We start from the raw sequence: 6,267 nt of genomic DNA, 5'->3' as shown, positions 1-6,267 counted from the left end.
TTTGATGCCAAGTCAGATGAAGGTATCTTCTTAGGATACTCCACATCTAGCAGGACATATAGAGTGTTTAATAAAAGAACTCTTGTAGTCGAAGAGTCAGTTAATATCATATTTGATGAGTCTGATAGTGAGTCTGCTAGGAAAGAAAATATCCTTGATGATGATGCAGGAATTATTAACTTTGAAAAATTGAATCTTGATGACGTGCCAAATCAAGATAAGGAAAATGATCACGTGCCACCACAATCTCAAGACTTGCCAAAGGAATGGAGGTATGCATATGGACACCCTAAAGACTTAATCATTGGTGATCCATCTCAAGGGGTAAGAACTCGATCCTCTCTTAGAAATTTAAATGATTATCTTGCTTTTGTTTCACAGTTAGAACCTAAGACTTATGAAGAAGCTGAAAAAGATACCAATTGGATAAATGCTATGCAAGAAGAATTAAATCAATTCAAAAGAAGTAATGTATGGACATTAACTGAGAGACCAAAGCATAACTCTGTGGTGTGCTGTCGCAGGCAACCAAAAATAAAACCTATACTCCTAAAAATATATATGTAGTAGTGCGAGTAAGGATCGTTCCCACGGAGAGTATCTAGCCTAGTTTCATGCAACTTGAACAAGGACGGAGGGGGGTTTGAATATAATGAAAATAATAAAACAACTAAAGAAGAATTCAGATTTAAGTATTGAAATCAATCAAAAGAACAAATCTTGGTCTAAGTCAACATCCACCATCGGAATTTTACAACTGATCATTGATGCAAAGATATCAATTTGCACTTTGAATGTCCACCGATAGAAATATTTTTCTATCTCTTCTTAGTTGTAGTTAATTAAAGACAAGCGATCTAATTAACCCTAACTACTAAACAACCCAAGACAAGCGCTAAAGGTTTAATCTAGTAGCAGCCTTAAGAATTAGAGAGATCGATGAAACTAAACAACACAAACACAAGCGGTTGCATTTGATTTAGACGAGTATTCTTCCTAAGATCTGAAATTTCTGACGCAGCAAATTATTAGATCTTAGTTGCTTCACAGATTAGAGGGATCAAACAATTACGGATTTGATATCTAACCTAGCAATAGATTGCAACGAATAATAAACTAGCAGGCCTCCTAGTAATTAAACGAAAACAATCATGAAAATATGCACAGAAGGACATTCGACATCAAAGCATGAATTGAACAATGAAAACAAATTCAGATCTCACAGTTTTATTGATTCTGAGGCTTCTGTTTTCTTAGACCAATAAAAGCTTTAGCCACGCAGAGCCATGGATGCAAACTTCCAAGGAGAAAAGAGAAAGAGCCCTCCAAGAGAAAAGAGAAAGAGCCCCCTTTTCAGCCCCCTTTCTTTCACCTTTATCCCTTCCAAAAAAATCTCCTAACAAATATTCAAATCTGACTAATTACGAAAAATAAAATAAAGTCCTAATATAACTGGGAAAGTGGTGTTTCCAGCTGGGATTTTCGTGCATCAAATCTGGAAACTTCTGAAAATTGACCGAGTCAAATCCACATATTGCAGGCTAAGGACGTGCAGCAACTTCGAGACCAATTTTGTCCTTGATAAGTTCAGTATCTATCAAAACTCAAAACATGAAAGTTGTAGAGCGTTTTCTTGGCATTCTACAGCATTTTGAATCATCTCAATCAGAGCTCGGATGAGAAAGTTATGCTTAAATTACGAAGCAATGTCGAAACTGTCCAAAATCATCCAATTACACTACAAGAAAATACGGTTTTGCCGACTCTTCCCCGCCGACGCTAACAAAAAGCGTCGGCAAATTTCGAGCGGGGGCCGAAATTGGACGCCGCGTTTTATTAGGGTGGGGTGGAATTTAGATACGACGACGCTTTTAAGCGTCGTGGGAGGCCAAAAGGATACGACGACGCTTTAAAGCGTCGTCGGAGGCCAAAAGGGGCCCATCGCCCCCGATCCCTCCTTTTTCCTCCCCGATCCCCTGCCTTCTCTGTCTCTCTCTCTCTCTCTCTCGCACGCGGAGCAAACCCTAACCCTTTCACCCAGCCGCCATCCCCCCCTCCTTCCTCCCCAATCCAACTTGTTCTGCTTTGGATCCCCCTCCCCCTCCGAGCTTCGAGGACGACAATGGCCGTCGAGAAAGGTGTTCTACCCCTCCGAGCTGGGGATACGGCGGTGACGGCGGGCGGGCTGTGGTCCGACGAGATGAGCGGCCATGGATGTAGGCAAATGGAGGCTGGGTTTGTGAGTTTCAAGACCCTCGTCCATCTCGTAAGTTTCATCTCCTCCTCACCTCTCCATCCACCCTTGCAGCCCCATCTCCCTCCAAGAACTTCTCCTCCTCTCACCCTCCCCTCATCGGAGGCCCAGGCCGCGGCTCGTGGCATCCAAAGTTCGATCAGGCCCCGAGGAATGTTCGAAGGGCTCGGAGGCAGCTGGAGAAGGAGATCGTGAGAGAGCTGTGATCCTTTCCTTTCCTCGGGTGGAGCCGCCACGTCGAGACAATCTTCGTCGTCTTCTTCCGCTCCCTCCCCCGCGTCGCTTTCCGCCGGGAGTGCCTGAGGACGCGGGACAACGCCGCCGTCGCCCTCGATTGGGTCTCCGGCAAGGAACTGCAGCTTCCCTTTGATCTCCGGTTCTCATTCTTCTGGTTAGCTTCATTCCATTTCTTGAATTCATCTAATTGTAAGAATTACAGACTTTTGGTTCTTTTTCAAGAATCAAGATTGCAACCTGTTTTGTGGTTAACATCTTTTTCTTGGAGGTAGGGTTTAGATAAGATAACTGGGGAATTCCCTGTTCCTTTTGAATTTTAGAAGAAATTCTTTACATCTGATTTCTTCTAAAATTCTTTACATCTGATTTCTTCTAAAATTCTCATCAAGACGCTTCAGGTTCTACACTGCTCTTTAATGTGGGAGGGTGGAGGGATAGAAACAGGGGAAACCCTTCTCTGCTCTCTTTCCCTCTCACCGAACCCTCGCTCGTCCTGATCGAGCGAGCCGGAATGGCGCAGAAGCTCCAGCACATATGTAAACTTTGATGAAATTGCATGTACTGCAAGCATCGCAATCTATACTTGTAGATTTCCACAGTTTATCTTACTGGATATACATTCATTGATTATAGATTTACTATGTTCTTAGGTGTGGTAAGTAAGAAGTGTTAGCTGCATAAATGGTTGAATTGCTTGTTGGTTTTGTTACTTGAGTGTGCTGCTATTCTCATTGAACCTCAATGGATTTGGCTCACTTGTTTAAGAGTATGGCAAGTTTCACTTCCTAAAGCTGTATGCCTCTTGCCTGTGTCTGCGATTTGCTAATCTCATTTATGTTTGTAGATTAATGAGGAAGCAAGTGATAAAGTTTTGGAGGTGGAACAGAAATATAACGAGGTTCGCAGACCTGTCTACATTAAACGGAATGAAATCATCCAATCCATTCCAGACTTTTGGTTAACTGCGGTTTGTAATCTCTCTCTTTTTAGTAACTTTATAATTAGGCTACAACCTAATTAGGACACATGTATTCCATTGTTCTCATCTCTACCACATTCATGTTCTATTCATAGAAAGATACTGAACACAAGTCTAACAGTAATATTTGTTGAACATGGTTTTGTATCATTATATGTTGCATGATACTTGGATGCCTGACTTGTTTTCTCATTCTTTGTTTTGATTTTTTAATGCAGTTTCTTTAGTTGGTTTGGTGAAACTGAACTGAAAAATTTCTCAGATGGAGTAACAGATGAGGTAATAATTCATAGTAACATTGGAAAGACTGATTGTTTTGGAGTTTGGACTATTCCAAATCTTTCAAATCAATTTTTCTTTTTATGCTTCTGTTATCATAAAAAAAATTATATGATAACCTGGTCTTGATGTTTGTCTTGTTTTTTTAATCTTCCTATTTTATGAAGTCTGCTATCTTGTATGCAGATTCCTGTTTTCAGTTTTTGAATTAGATCAAACCTCGAGCTTCTTTTTCCATACATTTTCTGTCTGCTTATGTTTCCTCTACAACAAACTGATGCAGGTGGCAGAGATTATCAAGGAAGATTTATGGCCCAACCCTTTAAAATATTTTAATAATTCAAGTGTTCTCCCTTCCATCCATTACTCTTTCTTTTGTCAAATATTGATATTTCTTCTCACCGAACATCATTTCTGAGTTCACCTAAGACTCTTCTGCACTTTTCAATAATCTGATGATGCAGGAGGCTGATGAGGAGGATTTTGATGGGGATGAAGATGATGAAGAGGTAAATGTCTCACTTGTTTGAGTTTTAAACGAAGCTAGCCAGTTTCTGATGCTGCTGCTGCTGTTGACTTAGTCAAAGGGGTACCTATTATGAATATTGGCCTCCCATTGCTTGTCTATTTTGCTCCAATTTCTTTTGTAGTCAAACTATTTGCTTTTCTATGATTTTATGCACTGTATCTGCAATCCTCATTAGTTGTGCTGCTATTTTTCTGTATCCATATGGATATAAACTGTTTATTTTAGCTTAATGTTGTGCGGGCGTCTAAAACAAACATTGTGTTTGACTCATATCTACATAAATCATATTGTTAAAAAGGAACCTTTAAATAATGGTTGCTAATTTTCCACTACAGTTTTTCTTCTCAAGTATATGCATGTGTTCTTGTCTGCTGAAGCTTTATGCCCTCATTCTTGAAATCATCATTATTTTACTTCTTGTTGTATTATGATGACTTAAAATTAAGATTTCTTTGGAGAGATTGATATAAAAAATTTAGTGTTTTGATATAAAAATTATTGTTTTGAATTTCAGTTTTCCTGCTGTATGTGTAATTATTGTATCTTTTACCAGAAATAATTATTGTATAGGTTGTATTTCAGAACTAAAAGAACTCTTTGTATCTAAGGTCTGACAATGAGTTATATTTTAAATGGGCTAGTTTAAATTTATATGCATTGCACTGGGAATGTAACTAACAAGCAGTTAGTTGCTTTTGGCTATGCGACTATGGGTAGGATTTTTGATTTCTCAAACTTCTGCTCTCATTTATTCTTTAGTTCCATTTTATTTGTTCTGTGCTCTGTCTTTTGCTTAAGATCCACTCAGCTTTTGTGTTCATTATAAAATTCAATAAAAAAATTCAGCCAAAAAGGATGTATATACTACTCTAGTCTAGCATCTTTACTTGGTGTGGTGACTGATATTATAGTCATCATCCATTCTCTTTTTTTTTTTCCAAATTCTCCACTTTGAAAAAAAGAATATTTACTGATCCATAGAAGTGCTTCTGCATATTAATATTAATAATTTATGCAACTGATGCAATCTTATTCTTAGACATGTTAATTTTATTTATTTGTTATTTTGTTTAGATGTTTTTGCACTTTTTTACAGAAATAGTGATTGGCAATGGCTTGAATTGACTTTCTCGATGTCCGTGGAAATTTGACTAAATTACAGAGTAGGCAACCCAAAAAAATTTACTCCTATGATTCCTAATAATTCTATCCACTTTGAGGCTTCAGAAGTCTTTATTTGATATATTTTGAAATCTCTGGTGTTTTGCTTCCTGAATATTCTCATGTTCCATTCCTCTGTTCCTAAGCCTTTAATATGGTGCAATCATGATGTTCGATAAGGTATCATGGAGACCTAACAAATGACTATCAAGTAAATTAAAGAGTGAATGCCATGAGATCATCTGTAGACAAGTATAGCACTATATTAAATCATGGACATGAGTTTTGCTTGCTGTAGACCTGTGCTATTGCTGTGTATTATACAATATCTTCTTATTTGCACACACTAATAAATCATGTGTGACCAATTATGCTATTTTTTGTCAGAAGGGATCTGAAGATGATGAGGATGGCGACCAAGATGATGATGAAGAGGAGGATGATGAGGATGATAGTTAATCCCTTGTAGCTTCTTTCATTTTGGCTTCCACCACTTGCTGTGGCGAGTGCAAGGCAAGCTTATGACTATTGAAGGGCTCTTGACTCAAGCGGGCTGACTTTCGATCATGCTTTAAGCTTTGTAGTTGTCAATTTTTGTACTTGGGGAGTTTCATGAGCCCTAGTTATAGCTGGTGGCGTGTCTAAAGCTAGGAGTTTATTTACTGATGTGGGTATTAAATGTTTGATCTTGGACTTATAGCATCTCCGTATCAAGAATCCAGGACTTTGTATGGGCAGCTGCTGCATCATTTTTTATGAACTTGTTTAGTTTTACATCAATTTAATCTGATCTCTTTTCCTCTGTCTTTTAGTTGGTTCTTCTTGATA

At 38.4% G+C, this 6,267-nt stretch overlaps 2 long non-coding RNA genes across 4 annotated transcripts; both read left to right on the top strand.

Annotated features, from left to right (window-relative positions):
* Nucleotides 1-2,150: 2,150 nt before the first annotated feature.
* On the top strand, nucleotides 2,151-4,092 carry LOC149752837 (uncharacterized). Of its 3 annotated transcripts, XR_016396422.1 has the most exons (5): nucleotides 2,160-2,239; nucleotides 2,309-2,645; nucleotides 3,336-3,458; nucleotides 3,689-3,749; nucleotides 4,033-4,092. It is a non-coding gene; the product is annotated as an uncharacterized LOC149752837 (long non-coding RNA). The 3 variants fall into 3 exon arrangements; XR_016396423.1 differs by having other exon boundaries at nucleotides 2,151-2,630; XR_016396421.1 differs by having other exon boundaries at nucleotides 2,152-2,645.
* A 122-nt stretch (nucleotides 4,093-4,214) lies between these two features.
* On the top strand, nucleotides 4,215-6,219 carry LOC149752836 (uncharacterized). Its single transcript, XR_016396424.1, has 2 exons — nucleotides 4,215-4,258; nucleotides 5,827-6,219. It is a non-coding gene; the product is annotated as an uncharacterized LOC149752836 (long non-coding RNA).
* Nucleotides 6,220-6,267: the final 48 nt, after the last annotated feature.

This window comes from Phoenix dactylifera, chromosome 9 (genome assembly GCF_051530095.1).
Source record: "Phoenix dactylifera cultivar Ajwa chromosome 9, Ajwa_hap1_PhDact_Kaust_v1.1, whole genome shotgun sequence".
In the NCBI taxonomy this organism is placed as follows: domain Eukaryota; kingdom Viridiplantae; phylum Streptophyta; class Magnoliopsida; order Arecales; family Arecaceae; genus Phoenix; species Phoenix dactylifera.
This window is presented reverse-complemented; position numbering and strand designations above follow the sequence as displayed.